We start from the raw sequence: 17,811 nt of genomic DNA, 5'->3' as shown, positions 1-17,811 counted from the left end.
GCCTCATTCAATTCCAAATAGAAGGAAATCTGTTGTCTCAAATAATCCCTAAATTCAGACACTTTCAGCCAGCTATTATCAAGAGACCACATTTTAAGAGCAGATGTGTTATTAAGGCTGAGAAATGTTATGAGTACTTCGTGATCTGACAAATGAATTCAGGCTATCCAGCATTCCAACATTTGATCTTTTAATAATTCAAAAAATGAAATGGAAACTGCTGAGAGGGGAGGGGGGAGTCCCTTCAACAAGATACTGACCTGGAATTTTAGGGCTCGCTTACATTTTCTGGAGAATATTGCCAGTGGATATCTGGGGCACCTGATGCCTACACCAATATCATAATTTCTGCCCTGTGATGGCTAGACCTCTGCCTTGTGAGTCAATCTCATATTTTTGCCACCCAGTTTTGTTCTGCATACCCATCTAATGAAAGGGTTCATTTGGATATAGCAGCATTTAGAGCCTACAAAAAGACAAGTCTGGTTCTCATCTCACTTCGATGTGTGTGACTGTGCTGCCTGCTATAGCACTTCTGCTTCCCACATGTGTGAGGGAGGTTAGACACGGGGCCGGGGTCGTGTCCAAAGGGCGTGAACAGCCCATAAAAGTTTCCCTTGCCAGTGTAACAGCTAACTTGCATTTCGCTGGGCAGCACATGAAAATTGCTATAACTGTCTTCAAGGGGTGTCTGGAGAAACTGCTCATTTTCTCTCCTGACATCAAGTTCCTTCCTCCAGCTGATGTTTGAGCTGGTGTCCTTGGGGGCAAACAAAGCCTGGCTGCCTACATGGGCGGCAGGCGAGGGGTGAGCAGCACCGCGGTCCCGCGCAATGGGGAAGTACACAAGCAACTGTGTGCAAGAAGGGCAGGAAGGCACAGCGGTAGGAGCGGCCGGGGCACTGCCGTCTAGACAACAACCAAATGAGCAGTCTGGGTCTGTGGAGAAGCGTGTGTGGCTGTTTACCTGGCTGCAGGACTTCAGCTCACTCGTCGCTGGCACTGCCCACAGAACAGCTTGCTGTGAGTTACTTGGCTCCAGGCTGGCACCAGGAATGTTTTGTCCTACTCACAGACACAAAAGTGAGGAAGTCTCTCCCTCACCACTTAGTTACTGGGTTTGGTAGCATTGACTTCATAGGTTCCCCTTCCCCTCCTGAGTCATTTGAGCTTCCAGTACTCTATAGCTGCTATCTGGGTAGATGAGCAAGCTGTGGCAGACATACTGAGCCTTTTCAGCACTCACAAACTCACTGCTCCTGTTTGTGCAGCTCCAAGATGATGAAAAAGTCTGCTGATTTTGAAACTTTCTCCTACTCTGCTGGGATCACTCTACAGAAAAGGACAAGTATGTGCCTCCATTCTGAGTGTGCAGACCAAGAAACTGCAGGTCTGAGAGCGTTAGTGATTTCTCCAAGAAAGAAGTACCAGAGTCTGAAATCAGAGGCACTCTTGCATCACCTGGGTTGAACTGCCGCTCCACAAAACCACAAAATACGCAGAGTCCTTTCTCATCACATGTCCTGAGCTACACACCCCCCTAGGTACTTGCAATGGGAGATCCTCAGAGATGAAGGCAGTAAACCTCTGAAAAAAATAAAAATTCCAGGCAGAAAATGCACTGCCAGGGACCAAGCCAAGAGCACAAAAGCTGCAGATAACACTTTCAAAGATGCCCAAGCGACACAGGTGCTCAGACTAAAAACAATTTTGTGCACTTCTGTAATTCCTGATCAGCATTCCCGCAGAAAACCTTTCAGATTTTCCTCAATACTCCCTTTAGTGTTTTCTATTAACTTTGATACTTGTAGATTTGAGGATAGAGAAGTGACCCCAAACGAGGCAGGGATGCAATGATTTTGGGGAGTATTTAGGAATGTCTTGCAGCACCCCCATCTCTATTAGACTGGATTTGCCACTACCAGCAGCAAGAACATGCTGCATTGGTCCAGGAACCAAAGCCAAACCCTGCTCAGACATGCCATCTGTAAAAAATAATTATACCCTCCTCCCCATCATTCTGGGATTTTTACTTCAATTTGGTCATTCTGAGATTTTCTGATCAATAGAGAAAGCTTCCTGCCTCTAAGCAGGTTTGTGCAAAAAGCATATTTTGACATCTTTTACTTCTGAGCTGGAAAAGAAGCAGCCTGCATAGAAACCTAGTTTTCTTCACTCAGATGTAGCAGATTTTAAATTCAGAAACAAAGAAATGCACATGGGTAAGTGAAAGCACATCTTGCAGAGATCATCCAAGAGCTCCTACATCTTTCAGACTACCACCACAATCACAACTTGCCGACCACTTCATCCGAGAGAAGAAATGAGAAATTATGAGGGTCACCAAGCACTCCATGTATCTCCAAGTGCTGCAGTTATTTAACAAGATGTTTATTGTAGTGGCGACCCCAGGAGAAGGGATGTGCTCCTCAGTGGGCTCCACACATTCGGCTGCCTGTGCACTGAGGTGGCTCGGCCACCACGGAGGGGACGAGTTAGCAAACCCCCCCAAACAGAGACTGTTTCCCGACAGCCGGGACTGGGGTGTTATCCTCATGTTTGTGATTCTTTTTCACAGGAAGATTGCAATGTGTGGGGTTTTTTTTTTCCTTTCTTTTTAAATGCACATTTAGTCTGAGCAGTAATGCAGGAGATCTGAGGTGCTAATATATGATGTGAGGAAGGACTGAAGTCTCCTGGGGGGGGGTCTTTTTGGCAATGACTTGCCTCTAGTGAGACATTTGAATGAGGAATGCTACATGCACCAAAAATCACTCGCAGGACGCACGCACACAGAGGTGAAAGCTTGGTTGGTGCACAGAAGGAGCTTCTCCTTATGCCCCTTTTCCCCATCCCAGGGATACTCGTCTCATCCTGCATTTCCCTCTCCTCTTCTCAGCAGCCACTCAATGCTTCCCCAGGAAATTCTTCTGCAGGTCAGAACTGTTGGTACATGTGGTGCTGTAGGGACAGGACTGGCATACATCCAGGTCATAGCTCAGACAGATATGATTTAATATGTGCATGAGGCTGGATTTGTGGGTAGAGGTTAGAAAAGCTATGATTTTCCAAACTGGATTCTTTATTCCTCAGGACAAGCAAAGATGCCAGCTTTTCTGCTGCAGAAGTAACTTGTGCCGTTGGCACAAGCAGCCCCACCAGGTTGTATCAGTTCTAAATCAGTTGCTAAAATAAATAGCAGTATTAGTTAAATTAGTTATTTCTGGTCAGAAAATGAAGATGAATTAGTGAAACCAAACCAAACACAGAAAAAATCTCCACCCTGACATTTTAAATTAGGACTTTTTTTTTCAAGTCAAGATTCTGAAATGGAAACTAAAGGTTTTAAAAAAGCAAGCAGTAGACATTTTTAAAAGTGGTTGAGCCCACACACACTAACTTTTCCCCCATATTCTACCATAATAGAAGACATCTCTGTGATCAAAGCTGATTCCATCATGAGTGTTATGATAGATGTCCTTGTAGCCTGCATATACTCTCTTTAAAATATGAAAGACCAAAATCTTTTTAATTGCTTTGGAGGTTCACAAATGCTAGACTTCTTGGTCAGGATTTATTTAAAATTTAAAATCAGGGCAATGGTTCAATTGCAGGGTAGTATATTTTACAAAGACAAGTTGGTTTTGGTGTGGTACAAAATGCCCAGAGGTTTCTGGATAGGCATGAGAAAGGGATGTGAGGAAAGGATACTTCTAGTCAGTAGGCTTAAATTTGCTGCTTGGCATGTTTAGTAGTATTACAGAACAGTTGAGGTTGAAAGGGACCTCTGGAGGTCATCTTGTCCACACCCACTCTTCAAGCAGTGTCATCTAGAGCTGGTTTCCCAGGACCACATCCTGATGACTTTTGAGTGCCTCCAAGGATGGAGACTCCATTGTCTCTCTGGGAAGCCTATGCCAGTGCTCAACCATCCTCACGGTAAAGACATTCTTCCTCATGTTCAGACATTACCTCCTGTGTTTCAGTTCGTGCCCATTGCCCGTGGTCTTGTCACTGGACACCACTGGAAGTAGCCCAGCTCCATCTTCTTTACACCCTCCCCTCAGATATTTGTACACATTGATGAGAACCTTCTCTGAGCCTTCTCTTCTCTGGACTGAACTGTCATAGCTCTTTCCGCCTTTTCTCATAGGACAGATACTCCAGCTCCTTAATCATCTTTATGTCCTTTTGCTTGATCATTTCCAGTAACTCCATCTTTCTTCTACACTGGGGAGCCAAGACCTGGACACAGAACTCCAGCTGTGGCCTGTGCTAAATAGAGAGGAAGGATCATCTCCCTCAACCTGATGGCAAGACTCCTCCTAATGCAGCCCAAGATATTGCCATCTGCCTCTGCTGCAGGCACACAATGTTGTTGCCCTTGGTATCAATCAGGTGTCCCAGGTCCTTTTCTGCAAAGCTGCCTTGCAGCCAGTGGGACCATGTATGAAACATGTAGAGGGTTGTAGAGTGTGAATCTAGGAGGCAATTCACTGTATGTAGAAGGGTTTTCTCAGTCATAATGTACTGTGATACCTTGAATAGGTAGTGTCCTCAGCAGTAGGGATACATGCTCTCTATAGTGATATGTAGGTCAATCTGCCATCAGCAGTGGTCAGAGTCATGGTTCACAGAGCTCTAAGGCAGAATCTTTCAAGCACATTTTGAAATATCTTGAAAACTTTGTCTTAGTTTAGAATTTCCAAACTGAATACGAAATAGACTCAACATAGGAGACTATTTTTTTCCTTGTAGTACATATCTGCATTTACAGCCCAAGTGTGTTAATTAAGCATTTGATATACAATTTTTTAGGGATTCCTTCATCTACATCTTCTTCAAAATGGTCTTGGGTAAATCTTACTTGTGAAGGGAGACCATCCTTATTCTAGGCAAAAAAATAAGGGAAAAAAGTCTGTTCTGTGCAGAGCTTATGCGCTCTGCAGGAGTTTATTTGTGGCACTAACAATCACAGAAGGAGTTCTGGGTGATAAATATGTCCAAGCCTTTAGCAGCAGATCTTTATCGGTACTGTAATGTTACATGGTAATAATACTGCATTGTCAAAGCATCTGGGTTTTCATATGGATGGTGTTCCTTCATCTGTGAACTCCCAAGTTATGCCAACCCTGTGGCTACTTGTTTCAATATGTAATAAAATTTGGCTACTTTAAGGTATACTTAAGGTATACACTTCCTTGAAATTCAAAATTTCAGTGTCACTATAGTGCCATCCAAAAGTCAGAGTGGTAGTAGGCAAAAAGGCCAATATAAATAAGAACATTTCCATCTCTTAGAACAAGAAAAATTTAAAAAAGGTATCAGAAAAAAAAAATACTTACTTTTTAAACCTCCACCTCCTCAGGAAGGTAGGTCTTTTTTTTAACACTGTTTTAAAAAATAAAGCAAAACATCTAGCAAAAAAGTAAATGTAAATCATAAACCTGATTATTTAGGTCCGTCATTTAAGGTTAGATGGGGCTAAGGCAACAGAAATTGCTTTTTTGCCAGCAACTGTTATTGTACATAGTTACCTACAGAGATTTTACCATCTCCCCATAATAATGTCCCATCTCTAGAAGTACACTTATTCCTTAAAAACAATCAGTTGCAAATTTGAATATAACCAAATTCTGTAGGGAAACATTTTATCTAAGTATATTTTCCAGTATTGCTCCCTTCTCTCTTTCTCTTCATTCCTGTTGTGATGGTGAATTGCTGTAAAACCACACCAGGCAGCTGGACCTCTCTGCACTTTACCACAGACTCCTTATTACACTGGGTTTGCACCTTTTTTTGTGTGAAGAGGAGAACTTGCCTTCACAGCTTTGCATGCAGAAAGGCCTGTCTACAGCAAATCAAGTTACAATTTTGAGCCACATTCTGCTTTCCATGTTTGCATAAAACTCCCACTGACATGAATAAGAGTGCTGTGTATATCATGCTGTGTAATAAATAGCATTCAAAACAGAACCTATGCAAAGCTTTCTCACTGTTTTGGGCTACCAATTTATCCTTGTATTTACAGAATATTGATGTAAGCAGATGCCCAAACTGCCTGTCATTTTTAAAATATGCACAGATGACTGGTGCAGTGGCTACTGACTGCAAAACCACCTCAGAGTTTCTAGGGCTGCAGTCTTACTGGTCTCCTCCTGCTCAGCTCCTCCAGACCATGGCAGAAGATGCCCTGAATCAGCTCCATGCACACACATACACACTCACGTACTTAGCAAGTGATGCACAACTGAGCTCACCCTCGCCTTCACTGGCACATCAACATCCTCACAGTTATATTGTCTCTAAATTGGGGATGGGGGCAGAAAAAGAACCGCAATTCCCAATCCACCCAGTTTATGTGGAGGAATTTAATACGGTTCTATCTGCCTATTGAAAGGAGCAGATCCTTTCTGATCCCTTGGGCTGTGAACCAAAAGCAGAGCAGCAGTTTCCACAGTGATCAGAGATGCAACAGAGCTGTTCCCTCTTCCCACAACACATGGACCTCTGACTCTTCCTTATTTCTAGCATCAGAGGGACGACTTTTTTCTTTTCTCCCATCTACAGCGTTCTCTCAAAGTTTCTGGGTCTTAATAAGGCAATTGATGAATACCATCAACACAGCATAAATCAAATGCTAAATATTTATGTGCCGTGTGAATGTCAGGAAACGCTGTCATCTTTTGTCTACCCATTTCAGAGCCTTAGCATGCTCATTATGTGTGCTAGGGGGACTAGGAGAAAATAAGTAACTAAGCTGGTTACAACTGCAACTTTCCTCATGAAGGTATAATACAAACAGAATGAGAGGCGAGTGGGGCACACAGATTTATGTATGGAGATTGTCATCAGCAAGTACTGTGCCTGGAAACGTCGGGATGGCTCTGCTCCGTGTAATACCCAGATTTCTGCATTTTTTGTGAATATTATCCTTCGATAAATGCTCTCCCCAGACAGTTTTGGCCTTGGGCATGAGTTCATGCTAGCTGCCACTCTCACTTCCTGGAGACCAGCGCAACCCCAGGTGCATTGCTGGCACCTTCCTGTGCATAGTCTCCAACGGGGATACCAGTCCTGACCATTCTCGCCCTGCCTGCCCTGCTGGGCAGTGGTAGGGGAGCAGAGGGCAGGGCGGGACTGCTCTTCCCAGCTGTGACACACCCCCAGAACAGAAAAATGGAGAAACACTATTCATCCTGGCAACAGGCAGCAGCTCATTGACTAGTGTCCTCTAACACTTGACTTCTTCTAAGCCAGCAAAATAGAATAGCTCTGTGCCTGCAGTCCATGTGCCTGCATGCCTGGGTGCATGCAAATAAGATTTCCAAAAGCACCCTGTCCTTACTGAGTGTGCTTTGGAGGTGTGCCACTCCACAAATATTGGAAAAGCCCTGAAGAGCTATTTTATTTTATTTTTGAGCATTGCTAATATATGACAACATCATTTCCACCCTTTGCTATTTTCCACAGATGATTTCTATGTTATTTCATGTTGATTCTAAAGCCATTTAATAGGGTTTCCACGGAACTCAGTCATCTCATGAAGAAAATAAGTGGTTCTGCTGCCCTGGAGAAGTCAGAGGGGACCACCCTCAAAAGACATCTGAATCCACACTTTGTATTGAGGAAATAAGGTCACTGAGACAAGAGCAAAAAATTGTAGCTAGTAAATCAGAAGTTAAAGTTCAATTCTCCATACAGAAAGAGCCACTTCCAAGTCAATGAAGTTCCACCTGTACAATATCTGTGTCAAGGCACCAAATGAAAACACACTGCAGCATGAGTGTAAAGGTACTGCCACACAGCTGTAATGCTGTCATTGGTGGCACTTAAAATTTCAACAACTGGATGCTTTCAAGTAGGGACTACGGAGTGATAATGGGCCCTCTGCACAAAACTGATTCCCATAAAACTTCTTCATACTCAAATTTTTACATTTTTAGCTGTTTTGGATGTGGCAAATAATTTCAGAGCCATGGAGAGACTCCTGTGCATTTCCATGAAAATAAATCACTTTTTGTATGTTTACTCAGATCAGGATGAAAAATATTTAGCAATTTTCTACACCTCAGTTATTGATTGTGCAGCTTAGAAATCTGACATTTGTGAGGTGTATTTGTGGAATGAAAAACCAGTAAATTTCCAGTCTAATTTTTTGTTTTGTAGTTTTGATTTTTGTTTTTGAAAGTAAAAGCATAGTTCCTACTTTTTTGCATATTTCAATGTGATGTGTTGACCTTAAAAGATCTTTTAGGATGCATGACAATCTGTTCTAACTTGTAAACAACATGGGAAGACAGAAGAATACAAAAAGTTAAAGGGGATATAATAATGATTACAAGTGATTTGGGTCTGGTTTTTTGTTATAAAAACTGCCCACAGCTTTGTATTACAAGACCATGGTTTTGGCAACTTTGGGCTTTGCCAAATATTAATGATTTGAACTTAAATTTGCCATACTGTTCAGGTTGATTGATTTATTATGGGGGGAAAATTTCTAACCCATCAGCTTTGACTTTTCCAAGAACGAGGTTTGGGAAAATATGTTGTTTTGCCCAAATTTAAATGTTCTGGCAACTTTTTCTTGGAACTATTGCATCATTCCCATGCTTCAACGCAGGGCTTGAAATATGTCAGGGGTTTGGCCTTGAATTCAGGGATATGCCTTTTACCATCTTTCCGAAAATTCACCTAATCTGGCCAACACATGCTTTCGAGGGAAAAACAAAAATCTCACTTCGTAGCTGCTCAGTGGAGACTCTATAGATGTTAACAGATAAAACTCCCAAGATTGTCACTGTCATGGCCCATGTTCCATCTCATCATTATCTCCAAGAGAATATAGAGGCTGAACACGTTCCTCTCCATGAAATAGCAGAGCATGCCTGAGGCTAGCATTACAGGACAGAAGCCAGTCTTTCCATGTAATAGCTGTTCTAGGCTGAGTTAGAGCCAGCACTGAGAAGAGAGGCCATATCTGTAGTGTACAGGACTATATCCATGATACCCTTAGGTTATGTTTGAGCTGGTGGACCTGCAAATGTGTCCAACTTCTTGTAGTGGGTGGGTATTCAGCAGGTTACCCCTCAACTGACTTCCAGAGGGATGGGCAGAGGGTCTGTCAAGGTTTCAGGTCAAGGTGACCCAGGAACTGGGACTGCAAATCACAAACCTTGAGTACTTTCCGCCTAGTCAACTTACTGCCTCAGTGACGCTCCTGGTAGGTTTTGTTTAAGTAGGAAGCTTCAGATGAAGAGGACACAGCAACTAGAATGAGGATGAGAAAAGGGATGGAAAGACTGAAGCAAGGTATCTGTTGACAACAGAGCTAAGAGAGCAAGATGAACTGGGGTTGGAATTAGCTGCACAAGTAGGATGGGAATGGGAGCCAGGGACAGGAAGGAACAGAGTATTGAAGTGAGCAAGCACAGGAGAGGAACTGTGGACAGGCAATGGGATCACTTGTTTCTGGGGCATGATTAAGGCTGGGTCACAGGGAATGATGAGACTGGTGGATGTGAAGAACAAAACGAGGGAAGGAAGACAAATGTGGTAAGAAAGTGGTTATAGAGAATGACCTGGGAATAAGAAGTAAAAGTGTCAAAGCGGAAATGGATAGGAGGACCGGAATTGAACAGAAAGCTCAGGAAAGCTTAACTAGGCCTATTGACCAGTATGAAAAAACGTGCAGACCATAAATCAAAGAGCAAACTGTCAGAGAGAAACTGTATCTAGTGAGGTAAGAGGCTAAACAAGTTTGAAGCCTAGAAGGCAAGACAAACAAGAAGGCAAGAATAGGGACCAGAGAGGCTGGGGCATAAATAATGTAGAGGGCAGAAGGCAGAGCAGGCCAAAACATGAAGAGGAATGGGCAGACCAACCACAACCAGCAAAGGGCATTTCATAGTGACTTTCCTACAGCATATGGAAAGAACTGTATTATTGTAGGGGATCCCAATGGATTTCCAATTTGAAGACATATGTTCACAGGAGAGCACGGTACATGAGAATTCTTTGACACGAGAGACATGGAAGTCAGAATGAGGCAATTCCGGTTTGGATTTGCTTATGATGTGTGAAGATCGAAGACTGGAAGCTGATGGTTGCTTAGGGACATTTTTCATCATCTAACTGCACTCACTACACCAGAGACAGTATCGACGGTAGTGCATACACTTGACATTTGAGAAGAGCTAATACCTCAGGGTGGTAAGAAACGTGAGGAAAACTAGGAGTAAAAATTTGCAAAGACATCAAGAAAGGTGTGTAAGAACACTGAGGTCAAGTGGTGAAGTGGTCAAGCGGTCAAGCTTTCACAATTAAGGGTAGATTTGCCTGACAACTTAGTTTGTTTGCAAGGCAGAGAGGAGTCATCTCTTAAGGAGACAAAATGCAAACAGAAGGGCAAGAGAGACCAAACAAACAGTATTATAACTTAACAAATTTTAACAAAAACAACGTAGGTTCAAAGAGCGGGGGAAACAGCAGACTGAAAGGGTCAAGAATGATTTATTTAATATAGTAGAAGGAAAAAAGATTTGGCATCAACCTATTATTGGTAGAATGGGGTTGCCAACATTGTTAATGATGCAGAAGCACTCAGTGCATACTTTTGTTCTACTTGGAAAGAAGTTAGGCAACATGTCAGCATCAGATGAAGATGTGAAAGTTCAATCTACAAATACCTGAAGGGTATATCAAATGACTCCTAGAGAGGTTAATATTTTAAAATTAGCTGGTTCAGATAACTAGCATGCAAGAGTTGTAAAAAATTTGCTGAGAGAATTTCTTTGCCACTATTATTTCTGGCAAATATTCATATATGAAGGAAATCCTAGAAGGCTCCAGAAGATCCTATATGATATAAGACAAATCACTGAAATTGATAGATGAGTGGATAGATGAGATTGCCTACTATAGTCTTTAATGCAGCATTACGAAGCTTCCATATGCAGGTGGAATCCCGTGTGTGAAGCACAGGAAACCCAGGAGTCCCACAGGGGGTCACCTTGAAGAATGGACCCCTCTCATCTCCCTGTGTAATTGACCATCTATAAATGGGAATAATTCCACCTCCTTATCTCCAAAAGGTGTTATGAAACTGAAACTCACTGGGACAACATTGGTAAGTACACTAGAATCATAGAATGATTTGAGTTGGAAGGGACTTTAAAGATCACCTAGTTCCAACCTCCCTGACGTGGGCAGGGACACCTTCCACCAGACCAATTTGCTCTGAGCCCTGTCCAACCTGGCCTTGAACACTTTCAGGGATGGGACATCCACAACCTCTCTTGGGCAACCTGTTCCAGTGCCTCATCCATCACCCTCACTGTAAAGAATTTCTTCCTAATATCTAATCTAAACCTTCTGTCTTTCAGTTTGAAGACATCGCCCCTCTTCAACTTTCCTGAAGGTACTGGAATACTGCTCTGAGATCTCTCTAGGCCTTCTCTTCTCCAGGCTGAACAGCCCCAGCTCTCTCAGCTTGTCTTCACAGGACAGAAGAGCCTTCAGGAAAGTGAATCAGTCCATATTCACACTGGGGGCTGAACAGTGTTTGGTGAACAAGGCATGGGGTCTTGTGTTGAGTACAGACCCAGTATAAATAGCTGCTCATTAATTGAGCACCACCTGTTCCATGAGCTGGATGAGGCAGGGGCTCTGTGGGACAAACAGTGCAGAATTATGCTCATGTAATTAAAGACTGCTTCAACGTGTGTATGCACAGAGGGGCCAAACTGAAGCTCTGCAAGCCAGCTCAGCACTGGCCTTTTCTAGCTTTCAGTGCTTGATTTTGCCACCCTTAGTAATGACCTTTCACTGTAGCTTGTGTAATGTCATGGTGTACCCTTCGGTAAAGGACCGAAGCTGATGGGGCACTGTGGAACTCAGTGGAACTGCTTTTAATTGCCTCTGAGACATCACTGATGTGAAGCAAGACAAAGGGTGGTAGCAGGAGTAGACAAAAGTAACTATGAGACCTCTCATATTCCAGAAGACATCCAGCAAGAATGTGGGAAGGAAAAAAGATAGAAGAAATGCCAAATGCAATGCTTGTGTGCAAATGCAAACAAACCCTTCTTTGTCTCCCTAAACCCTCAAACTTCGGGGAAGTTTGCCTTCTGATCACGGTTCCAGCTTTGTGACTCAAGCATCACTCTCCAGTTCTGCAGTGTATCTTCCCATTTATCTCTAACTAAGACAATTTCTGAGTCCTATATGAGTCATCAGTGTGTTTTATATAGAAACCAAAGAAGGTTCTTCCAGTCTCTCAGTGAGATATGCCGTGCTGCCAGGGAAGCACTTTTGGTTGTTCTGACAAGCAATTGTGACTGCTTTGAATTGCCAGATATACTGTCTGAAGAGCAAAAGGATCATTTGCCATCTAAATCCAGAAGGGTTTATAATGCAATCTTTGTGTCGCCTGAATGCATTGATCCCACCTTGCAATCACTGATATTAGGCTTTGCAGACTGGCCAGATCCCAGGGGGTATAATTTTCAGGCTGGCTAACTCACAGGGTTCGAGCGATGCCACTCAGGGGCTCAGAGCCAGCGGAGCAGAGGGGGCAGCGTGCAACACACAGGAAGGGGTCTGAGTCAGGGCTCCTGAGAGCAAGGAGACCTGCCTCCTCCCTCCTTCCTGCTTCTGGAAACCACTCCTTGCAAGCCAGGTCCATTCGCTGACAGCCACCTACCCTGCAGTTAGGTCCTGTCCTTTCTCAGCTGAGACAGGAGGGACAGGTGGCCCATGCCGGAAGCAGTGGCTGCGGCACAGGAGCAAGGGGGGGTTCCTGGTCCAGAGCCCAGAGCTGCCATGTGACAAACAGGAGGCCAGGTATTAACAGGTGGGTGAGAAGACAGGGGCTGGCTGCCTGCTTGGGGAAGCGGCCCTTTTAAAACCAAGGCGGCAAGGATCACGGGGAGAGCATGCACGGTGGGGAGGGCATATTTTGAAGAGGAGGAGGAAGGAGCTGTTTTGGAATTGGGTGTAAAGCCATTTGTTTGGAGGGATGCCAGGGTAGCAGTAGGTGCCCAGAACAAACGCGCGCAGCCATCCCAGCACTCAGAGCCTGCATGCTCGTCCTTCGCAGTACCTAAGTAGGTCAGCCCGTTTCTTCAACCTTTCCTCTTCCCTTTCTCACTTGCTCTCTTTGTGGGAGGTGGCGGTGGCGGTAGCAGAGGGGCTACACCCGTTTTCACTGATCTCCAACACTGTCTACGTGTGAACAAGAGAAGCGGGGAGAAGCTAAAGCTGCTTTCTTATTAACAGCTGGTGACAGTCCCTTTACACAGTGCGTGTCGCATTTCTTAGCTGAGGTAGAAAGGAATGAAAGAGGAAGGCAGTTATTTAAAGTTTAACATTACAGACGAATTACAAGGATATTCTGAGGCTCACAGTCCCCCTCAGCAATCCTGCGAGCCCCAAGGCTGGCCTCGCCACACCTTTGCAAGTGACTATTTTAAGCAAGTGTGCTCATCGGGTTCAGGAGGACAACTGCTCCAAGTAATTCTGGGATGCAGGTTTCGCACCACAGGATGCCAGCGGGATCCAGTGAAGGTTATGGACTGTCTAGCCTGAACTCCATCTGTGCCCTGAAGTTTCCTCTTGCTGGGCACCGCTGAAGGACCAGAAGCAGCCAGTAGGAAGCAGTAGGCACAGGGGCTCTTGGGGAATTTAAGCCATCTGAATGTGGCACTCAGTTTTTGAAGACAACATTTTTTTAAATGCTGTGAACATATTGCACCCAATTATAACTGCATTATGTACTCCATGCCGTGCTATGAGTGCATGCCTCTTCTTAGCTATGGAGGGGCAAATCTGACACATATACAACAAGTGCCCTGTTTTCTCCTATGTAGCTTCTCCCAGGCTGTGTGTCACGATAGTATTTGCATGCCTCCCAGTAGGGCACTGAACTGTGTGGCTAACATCTGCCACGTGTTGTTTGTTCTGTCCTCCTCTCCCACAGAAGGAGGTGAGCGTAGTGGAGCATCTTGTTTTTGCAGTGCATTTGTTTGGCTTTTGCTTTCCCTGCATGGAGAGCTACGCATTTGCATTAGTGAAAAGTAGAGGGCACAGAAATGTGTCCTGCAATTGGAAATTCCTTTATTTTGGTAAGAGGAATTATGGCTAATTAAGTCAAATTAAAAAGGGAAGGGAGACTTGATTTTCTTTATTCTCAGCATACTCTGTTTGACAAATGGGTCTTAACCACAGATGACAGTATTAGCTTCAGCCTTTCAGACAAGGAAATCTTGGCTGCTATTCCCTCTGCCCATTTATCTATGATAATTTAAAGACACATGTCCCTCCTTCCTGGACAAACACTCTTCAACTCTTTTTTTTTTTTTCCATCTAACAGTAAAATCTCTTTAGGTATGTTTTTTTTCCTCTTCTTTAAATGCGTAGCCTTCTACATGATAGTCTCCGTGGATCTTGCCAAACAATAATGCTGGCTCTGGACACAGCTCTATTTCATGGCAGTTTGGGTCTGCACCTGATTTAGTGGCACGGACACTTCTAAAGCCTAGGACCATGACCTATATGTGCTTCTATCTCCAGAGTTTTATTTTAAATATTTTCACCTTTGAGTTATGCCGGGGTTTATTAATAATCCCTAATCAAGCAAATAACTAGTATTATTCTAACAACAGTTCTGGTATTCTAGGGGGCACTGGAACTGACATTTCAGAACTGGAGGGTTTTTGAGCCCAAAGGTAATGTCCTATGCACTGGGTTGTGTGTTTTTTCAGCTCTTACAGGCTGACAGATTTTTATTCAAGCCAACTTTACTTTTCTTGCTATCAGTATAAAAAAAAAATGTATCCGTGTCACTGATTTACACTTTTTTTTTTTGTATTTTGAGAAGACCTTACTTTAAAGGGTCAGAGTGATAATTTCTTTGCTTTAAATTCTAGTAGAATGCTCTGTTTCTTATAATCTTTGCCACTGCCTTCCAGGCGCTCTGTCTCATCCTACACTTGCTGCCTTGCTGTTACGATGAAAAACAACGCAGGTTCACAAAAGCATTACAGGAAGCAAATGCTGGCCTTTAATCCTGGAGGTGTGCCAGCCCAGCTGTATCAAAGTTGAGCCTTCTCTGACCTCTGTCACTGAGGTGGGTCAAGATCGAGCCTGAACTGACGAGGCTAGGACTCAGAGTGCTTCGGGGACATGTGCTGGTAAGGTCTGTGCCACCTCTCTGAAACCCAGCATAGCATGTAGCATTTCTCTGCACTCAGCACCCATTAAAAACTCCATCCCTGGACTTTACATGAACATAAGACTGCAGTTTCCTCTCTACGCTGATCTTAAATGATAAAGTGATTTTTAGAGGAGGAAAAAGTCACAGTAAGAGTGAATATGCTGAATACCAGGACAGGGCAGTATGAAGCCCATCCTATATTTTACCAGGGGCTGATGGAGGAGCGGCCACTGAGCCCAGCCACAGGCATGATGCGAGATGTGCTTCTGCACTGGCCCAGTGCCTTTGGGACAGACTTTCACTACTGGACACCCCTCTGGGTACAGCTGGGCACAACCCTGGCTGCAATGCACTGCACAGGCTCTTCTTGGCTGCCCAGCCCAGCCCTGAGTATCACTGTGCGCAGCTGTGAATCGGCGCCGTGTTCGGACGGGCTAGATGGTGTCCACTCCTCCCTGCCCTCCCCTACAACACTTGTTTGTCTTAAGTTGAGACTTTTTCCCCTTAGGCTGCCACAGATTTTCCACCTCAGGGGCCAACCAACAGCAAGTGAGGGAGGTTCATTAGTGGCCACGAGGGCTGCCGTCTCTCCCAGTGCCAGGCCTTTCTGGTGAGGGAGGTGGGCGGCAGCTTTGCGTAAAATGCCAAACAACCGTCCTTGTTTTCCTTGGTTGTCAGGGTAGGAATTGACATTGTCCCCAGCGGAGCACAAGGACTCCCCGTGACATGGCAGGGACAATGGGAAGGTATGTTTTCTTGACCCGCTTCAGGAAATCCTGTGCGTCTTGCCAGGGAACGCAGCATTTTCCTGCCCTGTCCACGGCTGGGCTGTGGCGCTGGGAGCCCACGGCAGCCTGCTTGGACCTGCCGTGCTTTGACCCTCTCCTAAATTCTAACAGAATTGGCTTGACTCGGTGCTCAGGCAGATCTGTGCCTGGTGCTGGGTGCTGGGTGGGCAGTCCAGGGTTGGCAGAGGACAGTGCTGAAAACAACACTGAGCTTTGCAGCTATTACCTGAGACCAGCCCTAGGAGCCATGCTGTCTCTCCTGGCTGGAGCGAAGCCGATGATTTCCAGTCGGCGTTACTGCTGCTGTTGATTAACTGATTTCGGTTGTTGTTTTTTTTTTAAAAGAAACAATTCAGAAAGTGACGCATTATTTCTGCCTGTGGACAGAGAGAACAGCTGAAACGTGGGAGTCCAGACTACAGCTGTGTGACTACAGCTTTTTTAAAAAAGAAAAAAACACGACACGTATTTTAGTGAATAAAAACTACTGATTCCCTCTGCTGGTGTTTTGGACCTTATTTACTTCCCAAGATTGCGGTGGTGGTAGTTGTAGTTACCAGATTGTCTGTGAAAGGAAAAGTAAGACAAGTAGGAGAAGCCATGACTTCTTCACAACTGGAGGGTGTTTAAACCACAGCAGTCACCCTGTTTGGCCCCCTTCCCCTGCTCCACCCATACATCTCCTATCCTCTTGGTCATCACTTAGAATCCTGTCATGCAAAGCAGCTTAGCTGCCACAGATGATTGCATCCATTGGGGTAATGGTGTCATTGCTAGGAAATAAATATTCACCTGGATAAATTAGCCTCAGAAGGGCTTCTGCAGCCATTTGAAAAATCCACCCATTTCAAGACCTATCAAATGTTTAGGGAACGTGGGAAAAATGGAACAAAACAAATTTTTTCCTATGGTGGCCACACACAGAGACAATGACATTAAGATTGAGTGATATCCATCACAGAAAATGATTAGCCAAAACTCCAAATAACCCATTTACTGGCAAGTCTGGGGGTGGCATTTTTATGTTTCTCTTTTTTTACCCTAATTCCTTTCCAGGCATCTATGAACATCTATGACCATGAACTTGATGCCCCCTGTATGCAAAATTCATGTTGTGAGGAGAAGCTTGCGTTTGTTAGAGAGTCCATTTGCAAAAGCTAATACAGCTGGCTGGAAGTCTCCCTCTACCTTTTCTCTTTTTCTTTTCCCTTTTGGAAGAGATGCAGGAAGAGCAACATCTGGAAACATTTGTACCAGAATTGTGTGATTCCTTGCGCTTCCAAAATAACCTCTCTTGCACTAATGCCTGTAATGGGTAATGCCATTAGAGCATGAGGGACACCTCCTTGCCTACATGCTGTCTCCCAGCAGCAGTGCAACACGGCAACTACCACAAGCATAATCTTACCATTAATCTGCGAATCAGGGACACATGCAGACACAGGCTGCTAGAGAAGGAGAGTGCATGTTAGCAGGACCTCATGTAACAGCTCCACAAAAAAGGTTTTGATACAGAATCTGCTAGTGGACCTCAACATGGGAAACTTTTACCCTGCTCAGATGGGGCTGGCTTCTGGTCCCATGATCAGAACACAAGGAAATGTGTGCTGCCATTCTGGACATCAGCAGCTAGAGAGTGAGAGAACACAGGAGTCAGGACTTTCTCAAGCATTTTTACTGGTGTGGTGTACAAGAGCACATCCTCTGACACAGCATCTAACCATCTACTTTTCCACCTGTCCTTCCTACTGACTCCGCACTCATCCCTGTACCCAGGAGATGAAGCACCTCTGGGAAGAAATGTTTGCA

Source organism: Chiroxiphia lanceolata, chromosome 3, assembly GCF_009829145.1.
Source record: "Chiroxiphia lanceolata isolate bChiLan1 chromosome 3, bChiLan1.pri, whole genome shotgun sequence".
Taxonomy (NCBI): domain Eukaryota; kingdom Metazoa; phylum Chordata; class Aves; order Passeriformes; family Pipridae; genus Chiroxiphia; species Chiroxiphia lanceolata.
This window is presented reverse-complemented; position numbering follows the sequence as displayed.